General features: G+C 45.5%; 1 protein-coding gene across 1 annotated transcript in view; it reads right to left on the reverse strand.

Annotated features, from left to right (window-relative positions):
• Positions 1 to 7,120, reverse strand: part of LOC116048446 (VPS10 domain-containing receptor SorCS3-like) — a 1,378,075-nt gene that overhangs the window by 1,178,286 nt on the left and 192,669 nt on the right. The window lies entirely within an intron of this gene.

The following is a 7,120-nucleotide window of genomic DNA, read 5'->3' on the forward strand; positions in this document are numbered from 1 at the left end:
ACACCAAGCTGGGAGAGTTTCTCCTGAAGCAGAGCCGGGATGATGGTGTTGAAGGCAGAGCTGAAGTCCACAAACAGGATCCTGGCGTAGGTTCCTGCGGAGTCCAGGTGCCGGAGGATGTAGTGGAGGGCCAGGTTGACTGCATCATCTACAGACCTATTGGCTCTGTAGGCAAACTGCAGGGGGTCCAGGAGGGGGTCGGTGAGGTCTTTGAGGTGTGAAAGCACAAGGCGCTCAAAGGACTTCATAACCACAGAGGTCAGGGCGACGGGTCTGAAGTCATTAAGTCCTGTGGTCCTTGGCTTCTTGGGGACAGGGATTATGGTTGAGGTCTTGAAGCAGGCTGGCACGTGACATGTCTCCAGTGAGGTGTTAAAAATGTCTGTGAACACTGGAGACAGCTGGTCAGCGCAGTGCTTCAAGCTGGATGGGGAGACAGCATCCGGTCCAGCAGCTTTCCTGGGATTCTGTCTCCTAAAGAGTCTGTTGATGTCCCTCTCGTGAATGGAGAGAGTCGTCACTGAGGTGGGAGGGGGGGTGGAGGTGGAGGGGACCTTTAAGGAGGGCATTGGTAGGGGGGCCCAGGACCCTGCTGAGGTGGGCGAGGTGGAGGTGATGCACAGTGATGCAATGTGTTTGTTATCTCTTTCTATGTTCTGGGTGTATTAGTCCATTGTGGTTAATGTAAATCAGTGAGCTGAGATGGTTTATAGCAATATTGGGTTTTTTGCAGCAATGTGATAAAGTAGTACCTTTAATTTGCCAATTAGCCATTTTATCCATACATATCCATACATTCTCAATTAAATTTCCCAAAATTACTGGGGAATTACTTATAAAATATGTTGATTTTGTAATCATAAGTTTACATGTACAACAAAAGAGGATTCGTACCATGTCACACACACCCAACATAGATTTTTTTTTCAAGTAACATCTACTGATAATAAGCGCTGTAGTAGCAATTAGACAATTTGACGTTTGGAGCATATAAAGCACCTATGTCCTTTAGTTGTTTGTATGAAAACAAAAGAAATGCCAGTAAAACTGGTGCACTCTGTACTGCTTTCAGCATTTTCATGCCAGTGTGCCTAGGTTAGGTCTGGATCTTTTTGGATACTACCACGTGGACTCTCTCTGTATTTCTCAGTATGGCTATGTTGACAAAATGGTGTAGTCGGGCGACATTCGCTGCAGAAGCTCGAGTGATGCGTTTTACGTCACAGCCGAGTAAGAATAGCAAAGGTCAGGTTTGGAGACGAAGAGGATATAAAAACTACAAGACAATTACATCTTCTAAAGAGTCCATCAAAGGCTTGCATCATGTGGACAGTGTTGTTGTCATTATTTAGAATTCCTCATAGGGGGGTAACAGAAAGTACACAGTATAGCTTTATGGCACAGGACAATACGAGCCAGAAAAGTTTCCCTGCATCTAAGCTAACTTTGAAGGGGAGCACGTATCTGCTTTGAGTACATGACACATCTGGCTGAAATTAGCTTCCTAACTCTTCATTTCTTTTTGAAGAAAGACATGAATTTGTAACACAATATTCATATTTATTTATTTACATACAGTACATGGTACAAATATCTACACTGCAGATGTGACGCTGGAAAATGATTCATTAAAAACACAGAAAGGAAGACACAGAGAATCTAATAGTCAGCCTAACTTGCTAAAAACCGTACATACAGTAATGCAGTATGCCATTCACTGCAACTACACATTCCATTTGCACTGGCTTCCATCAGCAAATTGAATTGTTTGGGGTCTAGAGACAGAATGTAAAGACTTTTAGGACAATGGAAACCCATTCTGATATTAGCCGCACGTCAGAATAGAAAAATTATGACATTCCATGAGATCTAAAAGAAAAAAAAGCATAAAGATTGTGTTGCAGCATGCCTCTAGTAGAGGCAGCAAACATCCAGCAGTTTTTAATAATCACTGCTACCATCAGCAAATCATATCTCAGCGAGCACAGTCATAATGTACAAGCTGTCAAGGACTTTGGACTGTGGAATAAACACTCACCCTGAGCTGAAAACGGGAACACCAACTGAAGCATACCAACACAGTCCTGCTCAAAAAAGAAGGCATGCACACACGTTTGCTCGCACCTTTCCATGTTTTCACTATCTCTCCTCTAATGCGGAATCCGCTGAAGCATAATTGAAAATGACTTTGGAGAATTGCCACATAAAGATCGCAAGATACTGTATTTTCAGGTGTTTCGGAGTTGTCAGTGTAAAACACACGTGAGAGCAGAGAACGGTGAAGCATGAAAGAAATAATGGAACCTCAGTAGACTGAGCAGTTTACGCCAAAGTCTGTCTTTCTTTCAGTAGATCAAGACGTGTTTATGTGCATATCCGACTGTGTGTGTGTGTGTGTGTGTGTGTGTGTGTGTGTGTGTGTGTGTTAATGTATGTGTCTTTGTTAGTGGGAGATAGTGAAAGGAAAATATGAATGCAACCCATCTGTGAAACAAACAAAAACAGGAAATATGCCTGCCGACCGTGCCTGAATCCATGCTGCTGCTAATTCAAAGCGCAGAGGAAGTCAGAGACGATCCTGAGCTGTAAAACAAAAGATTTCACATTACAACCATGTGCTGGAGTGTGATACATGTAAACAACAAGCAAAGCAGAAAGGGGAGAGAGAAAGGAGGACTGGAGTTGATATGAAATGAAAAAAAAACTCCTCACAGCATCCTATGCAGCTATCAGGCCTTGCCAAATATAACCCTGACCGCATCATTGCACCGCGCCTAACAAATGCAGTGTTGAGGAAATACCTTAAAGGAACAGCCGGAGTGGGACAGAAGTGCTGACATTCAAAGATCGCTCTCAGTGACAACATTTGTCGTGTATCCCACTCACAGCCTGTGTTCTCCATTCAACCTTGACAGCGGGTAGGTAGTATCTTTGCTTCATCCCCTTCCCTGCTCGCCACGCTCCAGAAACATGCATTTTTTTCCCAGAATGAATCTTTAAATGAAGTATAAAACTTTAAAAAGTTCCTCCGAGACATGATGACTTTTTTATGAGGTCTAGAAGGATTCTTTTTCGGTTACAAAAGATAATTCTGAGAACCTAGTCTGGAACAACGGAAGTACATTTCCAGGATAAAGCCTGAAATCCATGTCCGCTCTTCTGTGTGTGTTGCCGTTCTCAAACTCTGTTCGCTTCGGAAAAACAACAACAAACCTCGAGCTAGCAAGCTACACGCTGAAAATGGCAATTTGTTTTTAAAGATAATTTTTTGGGCATTTTAGGCTTTTATTTTTATGGACCTTTTTCACAGCACACATTTTGACTTGTCATAGTAGGAAAAGCACAGCTGAAATTGATAACCTTAACGATGGCTCAATTCCATCAAGTGTCCCAGTAAGCTATTTCAGTGAGTCAGCATGAACAACACCAGGACCTCTCCTAAGTGGAATGCAGTCATCATTAATGGGTTTGAATACACCTGTGCTGTTCCTGCTATGACATGTCAACATGTCTGCTGTGAAAAAGGTCTATAGGACAGATAGATAGATAGATAGATAGATAGATAGATAGATAGATAGATAGATAGATAGATTTTTATTGATCCCAAAAAATGGGAAATAACGGTGTTGCAGCAGCAAAATTTCAGACACACAGCACACATACAGAGTAAACATTAAATACTAGGAAACAATATACATGAAATAATAATAGAATACTACACAAGCAATATTTAAAATATATACAATTTGGAAATAAAATGTACAACTGTTTCAATAGATATAGATAAACTTAATGTGCAAGTTGGGGAGTAAAAATGTACAACTGTTTGACTAGTAATGATAGGATGTAGATAAACCTATTGTGCAAGGTTGGTCAAGGTGCATTCAGTGCAGTTGTGATGTCTATGAGTCTTATCTCACACTCAGAGATGAAGTGTTAAAAGGTTTTAGGTAAACAGCAGTGCTGTTGATTTTCCAGTTCAGCCTGTTGTCGATGTTGACACCCAGGTATCTGTACTCCTCAACCATGTCCACATCTCCACCCAGAATGCAAAGGGGCTGCGGATCCGTTCCCTTCCTCCTGAAGTCAATCACCATCTCTCTGGTCTTATCCACGTTCAGCAGCAGGTGATTCTTACCAGACCACTCCACAAAATTGTCCACCAGCGCTCTGTACTCTCCCTCCTGTCCATCCCTTATACACCCAACAACTGCAGAGTCATCAGAGAACTTCTGTAGGTGACATGACTCTGAGTTGTACTGGAAGTCTGTGGTGTATAAGGTGAACAGAAAAGGAGACAGCACAGTCCCCTGTGGAGCCCCCGTACCACTCACCACCACATCAGACAGAACACGGTCCAGACGGACAAACTGTGGTCTGTCTGTCAGGTAGTCAGTGATCCAGGAGACTGTGGACGCACCGACACCCATCATCTGCAGCTTCTCACCTAGTAGCAGTGGCTGGATGGTGTTGAATGCACTGGAGAAATCAAAAATGTGATTCTCACAGTGCTGCCACCACCATCCAGGTGCAAATGAGCTCGCTGCAGAAGATAGATGACAGCATCGTCCACTCCCAGACGAGGCTGGTAGGCAAACTGTAGAGGGTCCAGAGAAGATCTCACCTGCGGCCTCAGGTAGGCCAAGACCAGCCTCTCCAGCACCTTCATCACATGGGATGTGAGAGCCACTGGGCGGTAGTCTTTGAGGCCAAATGGAGTCGACTTCTTGGGGACCGGGACATGGCAGGACATCTTCCACAGCAGCGGCACCCTCTGCAGGCTCAGGCTCAGGTTGAAGAGATGCTGGAGAACACCAGACAGCTGACTGGCGCAGGTCTTCAGGACCCTGGGGCTGATGCCATCCGGGCCAGCAGCCTTGCGCTGGTGAAGCCTCTCCAGCTGTCTCCTCACCTAACCTCCTCAGGCAGCACGGTGGCTCAGTGGTTAGCACTTCTGCCTCACAGCAAGAAGGTTCTGGTTTCGAATCCAGGTCGTTCCGGGCCTTTCTGTGTGGAGTTTGCATGTTCTCCCCATGTTTGGGTGGGTTTCCTCCAGGTGCTCTGGTTTCTTCCCACCATAAAGACATGCATACTAGGACTACAGTTGAAAATTAGCCGGCTGGCTAACACTGGGGCATTTACAGAAATGTTGATTAATGATTAATGAGAAGAGGCAGGGGATGGCTGTGAGCTAAACCTGTTAAAGTAACAGTTCAGCTCGTTTGCTCTCTCACAGCTGCCTGGTGTTGGTCTTCTACTACCCCCACACCCGGTGATCTCTTTCATCCCTGTCCACACCTCCCTCATATTGTTCTCCTGTAGACTGGCCTCCAGCTTCCTCCTGTAGGAGTTTTTACATTCCCGTAGTTTGTGCTGTACTCCCCTCAGCTCCTGTCTGTCCCATGACCTGGAAGCTTTCTTCTTCTCATTAAGAAGAACTTTCAGGTCACTGGTGATCCACGGCTTTTGGGAAAGCAGCGTACAGTCGGGGAGGGCATGGTGATGTTCTCACAGAATTTGATGTATTCTGTGATGCAGTCTGTCATATTATTGATGTCATCCCCATGTGGCTCACAGAGCACGACCCAGTCTGTAGACTCAAAACAGTCCTGCAGAGCCTCCTCAGCCTCCTGAGTCCACCTACTCACAGTCCTTTTTTGGACAGGCTGCCGCTGTACAAGAGGAACATACTCAGGAGACAGCAAGACAAGGTTTTGATCTGATTTGCCAAGGGGGGGAAGGGCAGTGGCACTGTATGCATCCTTGGCATTAGCATACAGGAGGTCCAGGGTTTTATTGTCTCTTGTGGGGCAGTTAACATATTGTTGAAAGTCCGGGAGGGATTTATCCAGTGAAGCATGATTAAAATCCCCAGTGATAACCATGAAGGCATTGGGCTGCGTTGTGAGACAGTGGTGTGGATGACGTCAGCAGCTGCCTCCACATCAGCAGATGGTGGAATGTACACAACGATCACTATGGCGGACGTAAACTCCCTCGGGAGATAATATGGGCAAAACCCCACAGCAGGCAGTTCAATGTCCGGGCTACAGAAACGTTCCTTCACATTCACATGTCCGGGATTGCACCACTTTTCACTCACATACAGTGCAACCCCCCCTCCTTTCTTCTTACCACTTTCTATAGCGTCCCTGTCCGCCCAAACCATCAGAAAGCCGGGTACTGCCACGCCATGGTCCGGGATGTGCAAATGCAGCCATGTCTCGGTAAGACAAAGTATTCTGCACTTACGGAACTCCCTCTGGGTTTTAATGAGCGCTGCCAGTTCGTCGGTCTTATTTCCCAGAGACCGTACATTCCCCATAATGATCGCTGGGACGGCAGGTTTATGTTTCCTTTTTTTTGCTTTGCGTTTTAATCCACCTCTGCAACCCCGGCGTCTCCTCTGTAGTTCCTTCGGTATTTCAGGCTTGTAGGGAAGCGCTGGCAGTTTGACAGGCAACGCGACAAGAGGGCGCAACCCTGTGAAACTGTCGCGTTCTCGTCACAGGCACACGCCCGCCCACTGCTAGAGTTGAATTGTCTTGAACTTTTCTCTACGCGAGTGACGCACAGCGCAAATCAATGAACAAGAGACTGATTCTTCTGTATGTGAGTTCACTAAAATATAAAAATGTTTTCTAAACAGTTATCAGGACATAGACAGCGGGGCTACTGCTTGTCAGAGCATCGAAACAATACTGAATTTATCAGGTAACGTCTGTAATTATGACTATGCTAATTTTACCTAACTTTAGCTATCAACAATAACAGTCCGTGGTTAGGGAAGACTAGTATTGCCACTATTTGTTATAAATCAGCCTGTGATTAGGGATACATGATACCACAGTCAGCTAATGTCATTCAGTTGTACGGCAGGGATACAGTAGTGCACAGGATCTCCATGGTTACCACACATTGTTCGCTTGGCATTTAATTGCGGAGCGTTGTCCTTCACATGAGGAGCGTAGTAGACCCTGCGGGTCCACGCGACTATGCAGGCGAAGTGTTGCTCCCCGTGTACTGACCTGACTCATATCGTCCCATAACTTGCACCTTACCCAAACCTCCTTTTCCTCTGCTCCTACCACTCTGAGGTGAACCAACAACCAGTTTCCCT

This window comes from Sander lucioperca, chromosome 4 (genome assembly GCF_008315115.2).
Source record: "Sander lucioperca isolate FBNREF2018 chromosome 4, SLUC_FBN_1.2, whole genome shotgun sequence".
Taxonomy (NCBI): Eukaryota; Metazoa; Chordata; class Actinopteri; order Perciformes; family Percidae; genus Sander; species Sander lucioperca.